At 48.6% G+C, this 9874-nt stretch overlaps 1 protein-coding gene across 12 annotated transcripts in view; it reads right to left on the reverse strand.

Annotated features, from left to right (window-relative positions):
• LOC138756910 (zinc finger protein 623-like) overlaps positions 1 to 9874 on the reverse strand; it is a 93440-nt gene that overhangs the window by 19766 nt on the left and 63800 nt on the right. For 6 of the 12 annotated variants that reach the window (XR_011353234.1, XM_069923304.1, XM_069923312.1 and 3 more), the window contains 2 exons: positions 8372 to 8459; positions 53 to 389 (listed from right to left, as the gene is read on the reverse strand). The exons of 1 other annotated variant lie outside the window; for it this stretch is intronic. The gene's annotated coding sequence lies outside the window, so the exon portion shown is untranslated. The remainder of the gene's footprint in view (positions 1 to 52; positions 390 to 8371; positions 8460 to 9874) is intronic. 5 more of the 12 variants (XM_069923309.1, XM_069923308.1, XM_069923307.1 and 2 more) reach the window with 2 other exon arrangements.

Consider the following 9874-nt stretch of genomic DNA (forward strand, 5'->3'; position numbering starts at 1 on the left):
GTGACACCTGCTCAAGACAATAAACCTGAATATGATTCTGACAGATACTCACTGTTCACTGCCCACCAGGCTGGAAGAAAAGGCACCAAGGTCCACAGTGGATAAACAGTCAGGCCCACGTCAGGTCACAGACCCACAAGGGAATGGCAGAGAGCAAGGACCAGCTCATTTGATGCAATCATTGCCTTCTCCATCTCTCCACATCCATCTTCAAACCACAAGAGAATCCGATCAGATCACCTTTCATCCTTCTCAACTCCAGCAAGTACAGGCCAACCCCATTCAGTTCAGGCTCCAGTTACAGAAATAGGAAAGAAAACACTGCAGATGCAGGAAATCCCAAATAAAGACAGAAACTGCTGGAAATCTTCAGTAGCTCAGGAAAGTGTCTGTGGAGAGAGAAGCATGAGAATGTAAGAAACAAGAGCAAATGTAGCTGCCCATCAAGCTTCCTCCTCCATTCAACCCTTAATTTCACTAGTCCAGTAAAAGTCCAAAAATGCAGACTTAATTCCAAGAAACTCTTAGCTGAAATCCGGACCATTCAAGAATCCGGACCTCTCAAAAATAATCAGCTTCTGTGTGCGTGCATGCATAAGTGCCACACAAGCACAGCGGCAACAAGTGACCATGCAGAAGTCGTGGAAATGCAAGACAAAATATTGATGCTTTTTGTATTTTGTATTTGAGATGAAAACTGTCTATTAAAATGTACCTGTTTATTCTCCTTAAATTTGAGTTTTACAAGTACTGCCTGAGAATTGGGAACATCCAAAAATCAGGACTGACCTGATCCCCAAAGAGTCTGGATTTTAGGACATTAACTGCATGTAAACATTGATCCAACCCCATCTTAAATATATGTACTGAGGTCACCTCCACTGCTTCAATGGACAGAGAATTCCATTGATTAACCACCCTCTGGGAAAACCAGATCCTCTCATCTCCATTCAAAATCTACTATCCTGAATATTGAGCCTATGTCCCTACTTCTAGTTTCCCCTACCAATGGGATGCACTGTCATTTACAGTCAGAGGTCGGACTTGGAGATGCTGAGTGTTTGGTGAGTAACAAGTGCTTGGAGAACAGTTTAAAAAGGGCATGGAGGTCAAAGAGTTAAGCTAAGTTTTGAATTGTGCTGAGTGATGATTACTTTGGTAATTGAGTTAATCGGCAGGGTTCAATAAAATGAGGGGTAGCTAAAGGACCAGTGATAGAGTGGAGCTTGAGGTTTTGGTGAGCAGAGGCTGAGAAAGAGCTTGCTACCAGAGAGGTAAGGCCAGGTGAGATAGTTTAAAACATTTAATTAAATTTAGATAATGGAGTCAGCTAGGGCAGTGGATTGCTCTGGTTGTGGGATGTGAGAATCTGGGACAGTGCAGTTGTCCCAGACAACTATACCTGTAAAAGGTGCATCCAACTGCATCTCCTTACAACCTGAGTTAGGGAGCTGGAGTTGGATGAAATATGGTTCTTGAGGGAGGCAGAGGTAGTGGCAGACCGAAGTGCCATGGAAGCAGTCACCCCTATAATTCAGGAGGCAGGCAGCTGGAAGATGCAGACAGTGCAGAGTTCCCTGTGGCTGTTCCCATCAACAGAAACACCATTTGGATATCTTTGGTGGAAACTTACAAGGGACAAGTTGAGGTGGTAATGTCTCTGGTGCAGAGGCTGGTCCCCTGGCTCAGAAGGGAAGAGGGAGGAGAGCAATAGTAATTGGAGACTTGTTAGTTAGACAAGTGGATAGGAGGTTTCCTGGATGAGATCGAGGATCCCAGATGTAATGTTGCCTCTCAGCTGCCAGGGTCAGGGATGTCTCTGATCAAGTACACAGCATTCTGGAGAGGGAGGGTTAGCAACCAGATGTTGTGGTCCATGTGGGAACCAATGACCTAGATAGAAGTGGGGATGATGTCCTCAAGGAAGAAAATGGGGAGTAAAGGAAGAAGTTAAAAAGCAGGACCTCAAGGGTGGTAATGTCAGGATTTCTGCCTGTGCCATGCACTAGAGAGGGAAGGAACAGGAAGATGTGATGGATGAACATGTGGCTGAAGAGTGGTGCAGGGGGTTCAGATTTGTGGATCATTGGGAACTCCTCTGGGGAAGGTCTGACTTCAACAAAAAGGACAATCTGCACCTGAACTGGAGGGGGAGCCAATATCCTGGCGAGACATTCTCTCAAGTGTATATATTTCAATGCAAGGAGCATTGTAAGAAAGGTGGATGAACTTAGAGCATGGATTGACATATGGAAATGATATTGTAGCCATCAGTGAAACTTGGTTGCAGGAGGGGCTTGATTGGCAGCTAAATGTTCCAGGATTCCATTGCTTTAGGTGTGATGGAACAGGGAGAATAAAAGGTGGAGGAATTGCATTGCTTGTGAGAGAAAACATTACAGTGGTGCCACGGTGGGATAGATTGGAGGGCTCGTCCAGTGAGGATATTTGGGTGGAAGTGAGGAATGGGAAAGGCATGAAAACACTAATGGGACTGTATTATAGACCCCTTATAGACCCCTAATGGACAGAGAGAATTAGAGGAGCAAATTTGTAAGGAGATACCATATATGTGTAGTAAACATAATGTATTGATTATAGATTTTAACTTTCCACACATTTACTGGGATGCCCATACTGTAAAAGGACTGGATGTCAAATGTGTTCAGAAAAGTTTTCTAAATCAATATGTAGAAGAACCGACTAGAGAGGGGGCAGGATTGGATCTCCTATTAGGAACGAGATAGATCAGGGGACAGAGGATTATGTTGGGGACTTTGATCATAGTCAGTGATCATACTATTAGTTTTAGGTTAATTGTGGAGAAGAATGGGGCCGGACGAAGATTGAGATTCTTGATTGGAACAAGGCTAATTTTGAGGGGATGTGAAAAGATTTTCTGAGAAGGGTGTAACAGATAAATGGAGGATATTCAAAGGGGAAATATTGATGGTATAGGGTTGGTCTGTCCCAGTGAGGATTAAAGAAAAGATTAGAAAATATAAGGAGCCTTGGTTTTCAAGGGATATTGGGAACTTGGTTTGGAGAAAGAGGGAATAGATGAGGTGCTTGAGGAATAGAAGGAATGCAAATAAAAAAAGGTGAAAATAAATCCAAAGGGTTTCTACAGCTACATTAAAAGTAAAAGAATAGTGAGGATCAGAGGAGTCGGGAATGTGAGGAATCAGAAGAGATGAGGAGACATTTTAAATGATTTTTAGTATTCACTAAGGAATATTGAGGCAGGTGAAGTAAGGAAATCTGGTAGTGAGGTCACAGATAATACAGATTAATAAGGAGGTCGTACTGGCTATTTTAACGAGAATAAAGATGGATAAATCTCTGGGACCCTTGGACCCTGAGGGAGGTTAGTGTACAAATAGTAGGGACACTGACAGAAATATTTAAAATGTCACTGGCCATGGGGGAAGTGCCGGAGGACTGGAGGGTAGCTCATGTTGTTCCACTGTTTTAAATAAGGGTCTAAAAGTAAACCTGGTAATTATGTGAGTGTGACATCGGTGGTGGGTAAATTAATGGAGAGTGTTCTTGGAGATGTATATACAATTATTTGGATAGATAGAGATGATTAGGAGTAGTCAACATGGTTTTGTGTGTGGTAGATCATGTTTAACAAATCAAAAAGAATTTTTCAAGGAGGTTACTGTGAGAAACAGAAGTACCTTCACAGATTTCGCTCGAGACAAAAATTGAGAACAAAGAACTTTTATTGTACAACAGTGCAAAGTTGGGTGCTTCCCCTTGCCTGGGAATACACACAGATACTGGGGCTCACCCAACTTTTATACAGTTCATTTCAGTGTAGAGGTACCCTCAGTGTAGAGCCCACCTCACTGACAAAAGACAAAGGAGGAAAAACCCAACACCCAACCCCAACTAACCAATTTTCCCTTGCAACCACTGCAACCGTGTCTGCCTGTCCCGCATCGGACTTGTCAGCCACAAACGAGCCTGCAGCTGACGTGGACATTACCCCTCCACTAATCTTCGTTTGCGAAGCCAAGCCAAAGAAAGAAAGAAGAGGTACCCTTCCCCCCTAACATTCTTCTGCCTCCTGGATTGGTTTGGGATTTGGTAATTCTGTCTGCTTAAGTGCAGTTTCTGTAAACTTGAAAGACCATGGGGTATCCTGTCTGGGTCCCAGCATGTCATTGTCCTTATTCATGAATCTGCCTTTGCCCTTACTCACACATCTCAACCCCCAGGACTTACTAATTCTATATGCAGAACTTGCTAATTCTTTCTATCACTATAAGACCCTTATATTATTATACTTGCGTAACCCTTCCTCACACTCTTATCGGAATTCATCCCTACTCAGCACTTACTTAACTTCCTCTAGTCCAGTCCAGTATTCCTTATTTCATTCATACTAGCTTTACTTCCTATAGTCTATTATCTCTCACCTTACTAAAAAGGGATGAAGGGAAGGTGGTGGAAGTTGTCGGTTTGGACTTTAGTAAGGCCTTTGATAAGGTTCGGCATAAGAGGTTAGTGAGGAAGGTTCATTCATTAGATATTAATGATGAAGTAGTAAAATGGATTCAACAATGGTTGGATGGGAGATGCCAGACAGTAGTGATGGGAAATTGTTTGTTGAATTGGAGGCTGGAGACTAGTGAAATGCCTCAGATTGTTGTTTGTCATATATATTAATGATCTGGATGATGGGGTGGTAAATTGGATTAGTAAGTATGCAGATGATACGAAGATTGGTGATGTTGTGGACAGTGAGGTTATTAAAGCTTGCAGTGGGATATAGGACGGGGCTGAAAGATGGCAGATGGAGTTTAGTACTGATAAATGTAAGGATCTACATTTTGGTCGGATTAATCAGCAAAGGTCAAACACATGAAATGGTCGACAAGTGGGGAGTGCAGTGGAACAAAGAGATTTGGGAGTTCTGGGACATAATTCCTGAAAAGTTGAATCACATGTAGATAAGGTGGTGAAGAAGGCATTTGGTATGTTGGCCTTCATAAATCAGAGTGTTGAATACAGGAGTTGGGGTGTCATGTTGAAGTTGTACAAGGCATTGGTGAGGCCAAATTTGGAATATAAGAGTGCAGAGACAATTTACAAGAATGTTAACTGGGTTTCAGGGTTTGAGTTGCAGAGAGAAGTTATTCCCTGAAGTATAGCAGATTGAGGGGTGATTTGACAGAAGTCTTTAAAATTATGAGGGAGGACAGAGTCGATGTGGACAGGCTTTTTTCATGACAGTGGGGGAGATTCAAACAAGAGGACATGGATTGAGATCGAAGGGGGAAAAGTATAGGGGAAACATGAGGGAGAATTTCTTCACTCAGAGCCACCTCTGAGGCAATGTGGAATGAGCTTTCAGCCAAAGTGGTAGATGTGGGCTCAATTTTAATATTTAAGGAAAAGATGGATAGGTATATGGAGAGAGGTAAGGGAAGTTATGGTCTGGGTGTGGGTCAATGGGACTACATGGGAGGTGTTCGCCATGGACATGAAGGGCCAAACTGGCCTCTTTCTGTGCTGTAATGGTCATATGGTAATAACTTTCCCACCTTAGTCTTATCTATGCCTTTCATAATTTTATACCTTTCTGCAAGATCTCCTCATCTAAATTCCAGCAATCTCTCCTCATAGGCTAACCCCCTCATTTCTAGAATCAACTGGTGAACCTCCTCTGCAACACCTCCAAACCCAGCAAATTCATTTGTCAAGTCAGGAGACAAGAACTGCAAGTTGTACTCCTGATGTGTCTTCACCTGTATTTATTCAGTGCAGCATGACCTCCCTGCTCCTAAATTCAACTCCTCCAGTCATGAGGGCCAACATTTACCTCTTGATAGCCTGCACCAGCAAACCAACCTTTTGCAATTCAGGCACAAGCCCTCCCAAGTCCTGCATGGCAGCATGCTGCAATCACCTCCCTTTTAAATAATAATAATCTGATCTTCTACTTTTCCTTCCAAAGTGGGTCATTTCACATTTACCAACATTGTACTCCATTTGCCAGACCCTTGCCCCCTCACTCAACCAGTCTATATCTCCCTGCAGCCTCTCTGGATCCTCTGCATAATTTGCTTTTCCACTCAATTTGGTGTCATCAGCAAACTTCAATACACGACTCTGTCCACACTTCCATTTTATGTATATTGTGAATAGTTGAGGGCCCAGCACTGATCCCTATTTGCCTCTGCCCCTCCTGTCCACTCAACCTGCATCCTTTATCAGCTACAGCTTTTCCATCTGCAAGATGACTGTTTTGGGTCAAAACCTCCTGCCAGACCAGACCAAACACATCTCCCTGACATGATCTGGGTTCTTCCTCCACTTCAGGCCCGCCTGCCCCCACCCTGCACCAGTTCCTCAGCCTCAGAAACAACTTCACTGTCTTTCAATTCCTTGCCGCTCCGTGGCATGTGGAGTAACCTTTGATCGGAATACTTGATGTCATTTAACTTGTTACTCGAGTCTTGAATTTTTCTTTGAAAAAACCTCATTTTGTTTGTTTCCGACATAATTGGTACAAAGAACCACTCTGATCTGCCCATATTGTACACATCCCATCTACTGTGGAAGAGAGGCCAGTAGTCCATGTATCAGAATTTATTCTCATGAACAAGTCATGAAATTTGGTGTTTTGCAGCAGTATCCTAGTGCATATTATAACCACCTTACTATATATATATATATATATATATATATATATATATATAAATAATAATAGTTCACGGAAAAAGAAGCAGTATCTTTGGTTCATTAATTATTCAGGAATCTGATGGCAGCAGGGAAGAAGCTGTCCTTGTGCCATTGAGTGCTCATCTTTAGGCTCCTGTACCTCCTTCCTGATGGTGGAAGAGTTAAGAGGGGATGGCCTGGGTGGTGGGGGTCTTTGAGGAGAGAAGCTGCTTTTTTTAAGACACCACTTCATGTAGATATCCTTGATGGAGTGAAGTCTGTTGCCTGTGATGTCGCAGGGTGAGTTATCAATGCTCTGGAGTTTATACTTGTCCTGAGAGTTGGCGCCTCCGTACCAAGCAGTGATGCAACCAGCCAGAATGCTTTCCACGGTCCACCTGTAGATGTTTGAGTCTTTGGTGACCTACCGAATCTCTTCAGACACCTCACAAAGTATAGCCACTGGCAAGACTTTTTCGTAATTGCATCAATGTAGAGGCTCCAGGACAGATCCTCGGAGATGCTGACACCCAGGAATGTGAAGTTCTTGCCCTCTCCACTACTGAGCCCTCGGTGAGGACTGGGCTGTATTTCCCTGACTTCCTCCTGAAGTCCACAATCATCTCCTTGATTTTGCTGACGTTGAGTGCATTGTTGTTACACCATTCAATGAGATGATCTTTCTCCCTCCTGTACGCTTCCTCATTGCCGTTTGTGATTCTGCTGACAACTGTGGTGTCATCAGCAAATTTGTAGATAGCATTGGAATTCTGGCTGCCCACGGATGTGGGTGTATAAAGAGTAGAGCAGTGGGCTAAGCATACATCCTTGGTGTATGCCTGTGTTGTTGATCAGTGAGAAGGAGACATTGTTTCCAATTCATACTGACTGTGGTCTTCCAATGGAAAAAGTCAAGGATCCAGTAACAGAGGTGGGAACAGAGGCCTAAAGTTTGGAGCTTCTTGACCAGCACTGAGGGGATAATGGTGTTGAAGGCCGGGTTGTAGTCGATGAAGCGCAGCCATATGTATGAGTTGCTGTTTTTGAGGTGATCCAGAGGCAAGTGCAGAGCAAGCAATATTGCAACTGCGTTGGAGCAATGGTGACGATAGGCAACTTGCAGCAAGTTCAGATCTTTGCTAAAGTATTTGTTAATTCTGGCTATGACCAGCCTCTCAAAACACTTAATCACAAGAGATTGTGAGATAATCATTGAGGCAGCTCACTCGGCTCTTCTTCTGTACCTGGATGTGCTTTTAAAGCAGGTGGGAACCTCTGACTGCAACAATGAGAGTTTGAAATTATCAATGAATCCTCTGGCTAGTTGGTTAGCACAGATTTTCATTAGCCAGGTACTAAAAATCTGCACCAAGTACGTCATCACTGACTGACGCCTTGCGACAGTTCACATTTTTGAATTATCTGTCACCCTCACCTTTTCAGGGATTCCGGAAGGCACTGTTTGGTTCTTCTCAAAGCGGGTAAAGGTGTTCAGCTCATCTGGTAATGAAGCAACAAAGCCATCTATAATGTTTGCGATCGCTTTGTTGGCTGTAATGGCCTGCACTTCCTGCCATAGCTGGCATGCATCTACCTCTTTCTCTAGCTTCCTCTGGAATTATCTGAACCATCACACCTGCACCAACTCCTTAGTCACATGTTTCACTGGAAGCTAGGTGGTCTTCCAATTTCTTACCTCACTGGTTCAGGGCATCCTGCGATGACAACACTGCATTTCTAATTTTGATGCTGTAAATTCCATCTGCAAGATCTCATCACTCTTCCTGCCAATAGAATCAGTACCAAAATGAATCACAAACTCCAGCTGCTCCCTCTACCCAGCCAGGATTCTGTACCCTGAGCCTGCTGTGAAACATCCGTGACCCTAGCACCAAGGAAGCAACTTCCTATCCTGAATTCCCCTTCACACAAATGTGTGTTTGTGTCCTGGACCACAGAGACACCAATCAATGGTCACTGGGTCAGAGTGCTACCGTGCGACACAGCAGCCCCAGTGGCAGGGCCAGGGATGCGGCTGATGCGGGGAGACGGTGGCGTGGGGGCAAGGCGGGGGGGGCAAGGCGGGGGGGGGCAAGGCGGGGGGGGGCAAGGCGGGGGGGGGCAAGGCGGGGGGGGGCAAGGCGGGGGGGGGCAAGGCGGGGGGGGGCAAGGCGGGGGGGGCAAGGCGGGGGGGGGCAAGGCGGGGGGGCAAGGCGGGGGGGCAAGGCGGGGGGGCAAGGCGGGGGGGCAAGGCGGGGGGGCAAGGCGGGGGGGCAAGGCGGGGGGGCAAGGCGGGGGGGGCAAGGCGGGGGGGGCAAGGCGGGGGGGGCAAGGCGGGGGGGGCAAGGCGGGGGGGGCAAGGCGGGGGGGGCAAGGCGGGGGGGGGCAAGGCGGGGGGGGGGGGCAAGGCGGGGGGGGGGGGCAAGGCGGGGGGGGCAAGGCGGGGGGGGGGCAAGGCGGGGGGGGCAAGGCGGGGGGGGGCAAGGCGGGGGGGGGCAAGGCGGGGGGGGCAAGGCGGGGGGGGCAAGGCGGGGGGGGCAAGGCGGGGGGGGCAAGGCGGGGGGGCAAGGCGGGGGGGCAAGGCGGGGGGGCAAGGCGGGGGGGCAAGGCGGGGGGGGCAAGGCGGGGGGGGCAAGGCGGGGGGGGCAAGGCGGGGGGGGCAAGGCGGGGGGGGCAAGGCGGGGGGGGCAAGGCGGGGGGGGCAAGGCGGGGGGGGGCAAGGCGGGGGGTGGGGGGCGTGGCGACAAGATGGGGGGAAGACAGGATTGGGGCTGCGGTGGGGGAGGAGACGGGGCGGGGCTGTCTGGGGCGGTGGGGCGGTCTGGGGCGGTGGGGCGGTCTGGGGCGGTGGGGCGGTCTGGGGCGGTGGGGCGGTCTGGGGTGGGGGGCGGTCTGGGGCGGGGGGGCGGTCTGGGGCGGGGGGGCGGTCTGGGGCGGGGGGGCGGTCTGGGGCGGGGGGGGGCAGTCTGGGGCGGGGGGGGCGGTCTGGGGCGGGGGGGGCGGTCTGGGGCGGGGGGGCGGTCTGGGGCGGGGGGGCGGTCTGGGGCGGGGGGGCGGTCTGGGGCGGGGGGGCGGTCTGGGGCGGGGGGGCGGTCTGGGGCGGGGGGGCGGTCTGGGGCGGGGGGGCGGGGGGGGCGGTCTGGGGCGGGGGGGGCGGTCTGGGGCGGGGGGGGCGGTCTGGGGCGGGGGGGGCGGTCTG

This window comes from Narcine bancroftii, chromosome 3 (assembly GCF_036971445.1).
Source record: "Narcine bancroftii isolate sNarBan1 chromosome 3, sNarBan1.hap1, whole genome shotgun sequence".
NCBI lineage: Eukaryota > Metazoa > Chordata > Chondrichthyes > Torpediniformes > Narcinidae > Narcine > Narcine bancroftii.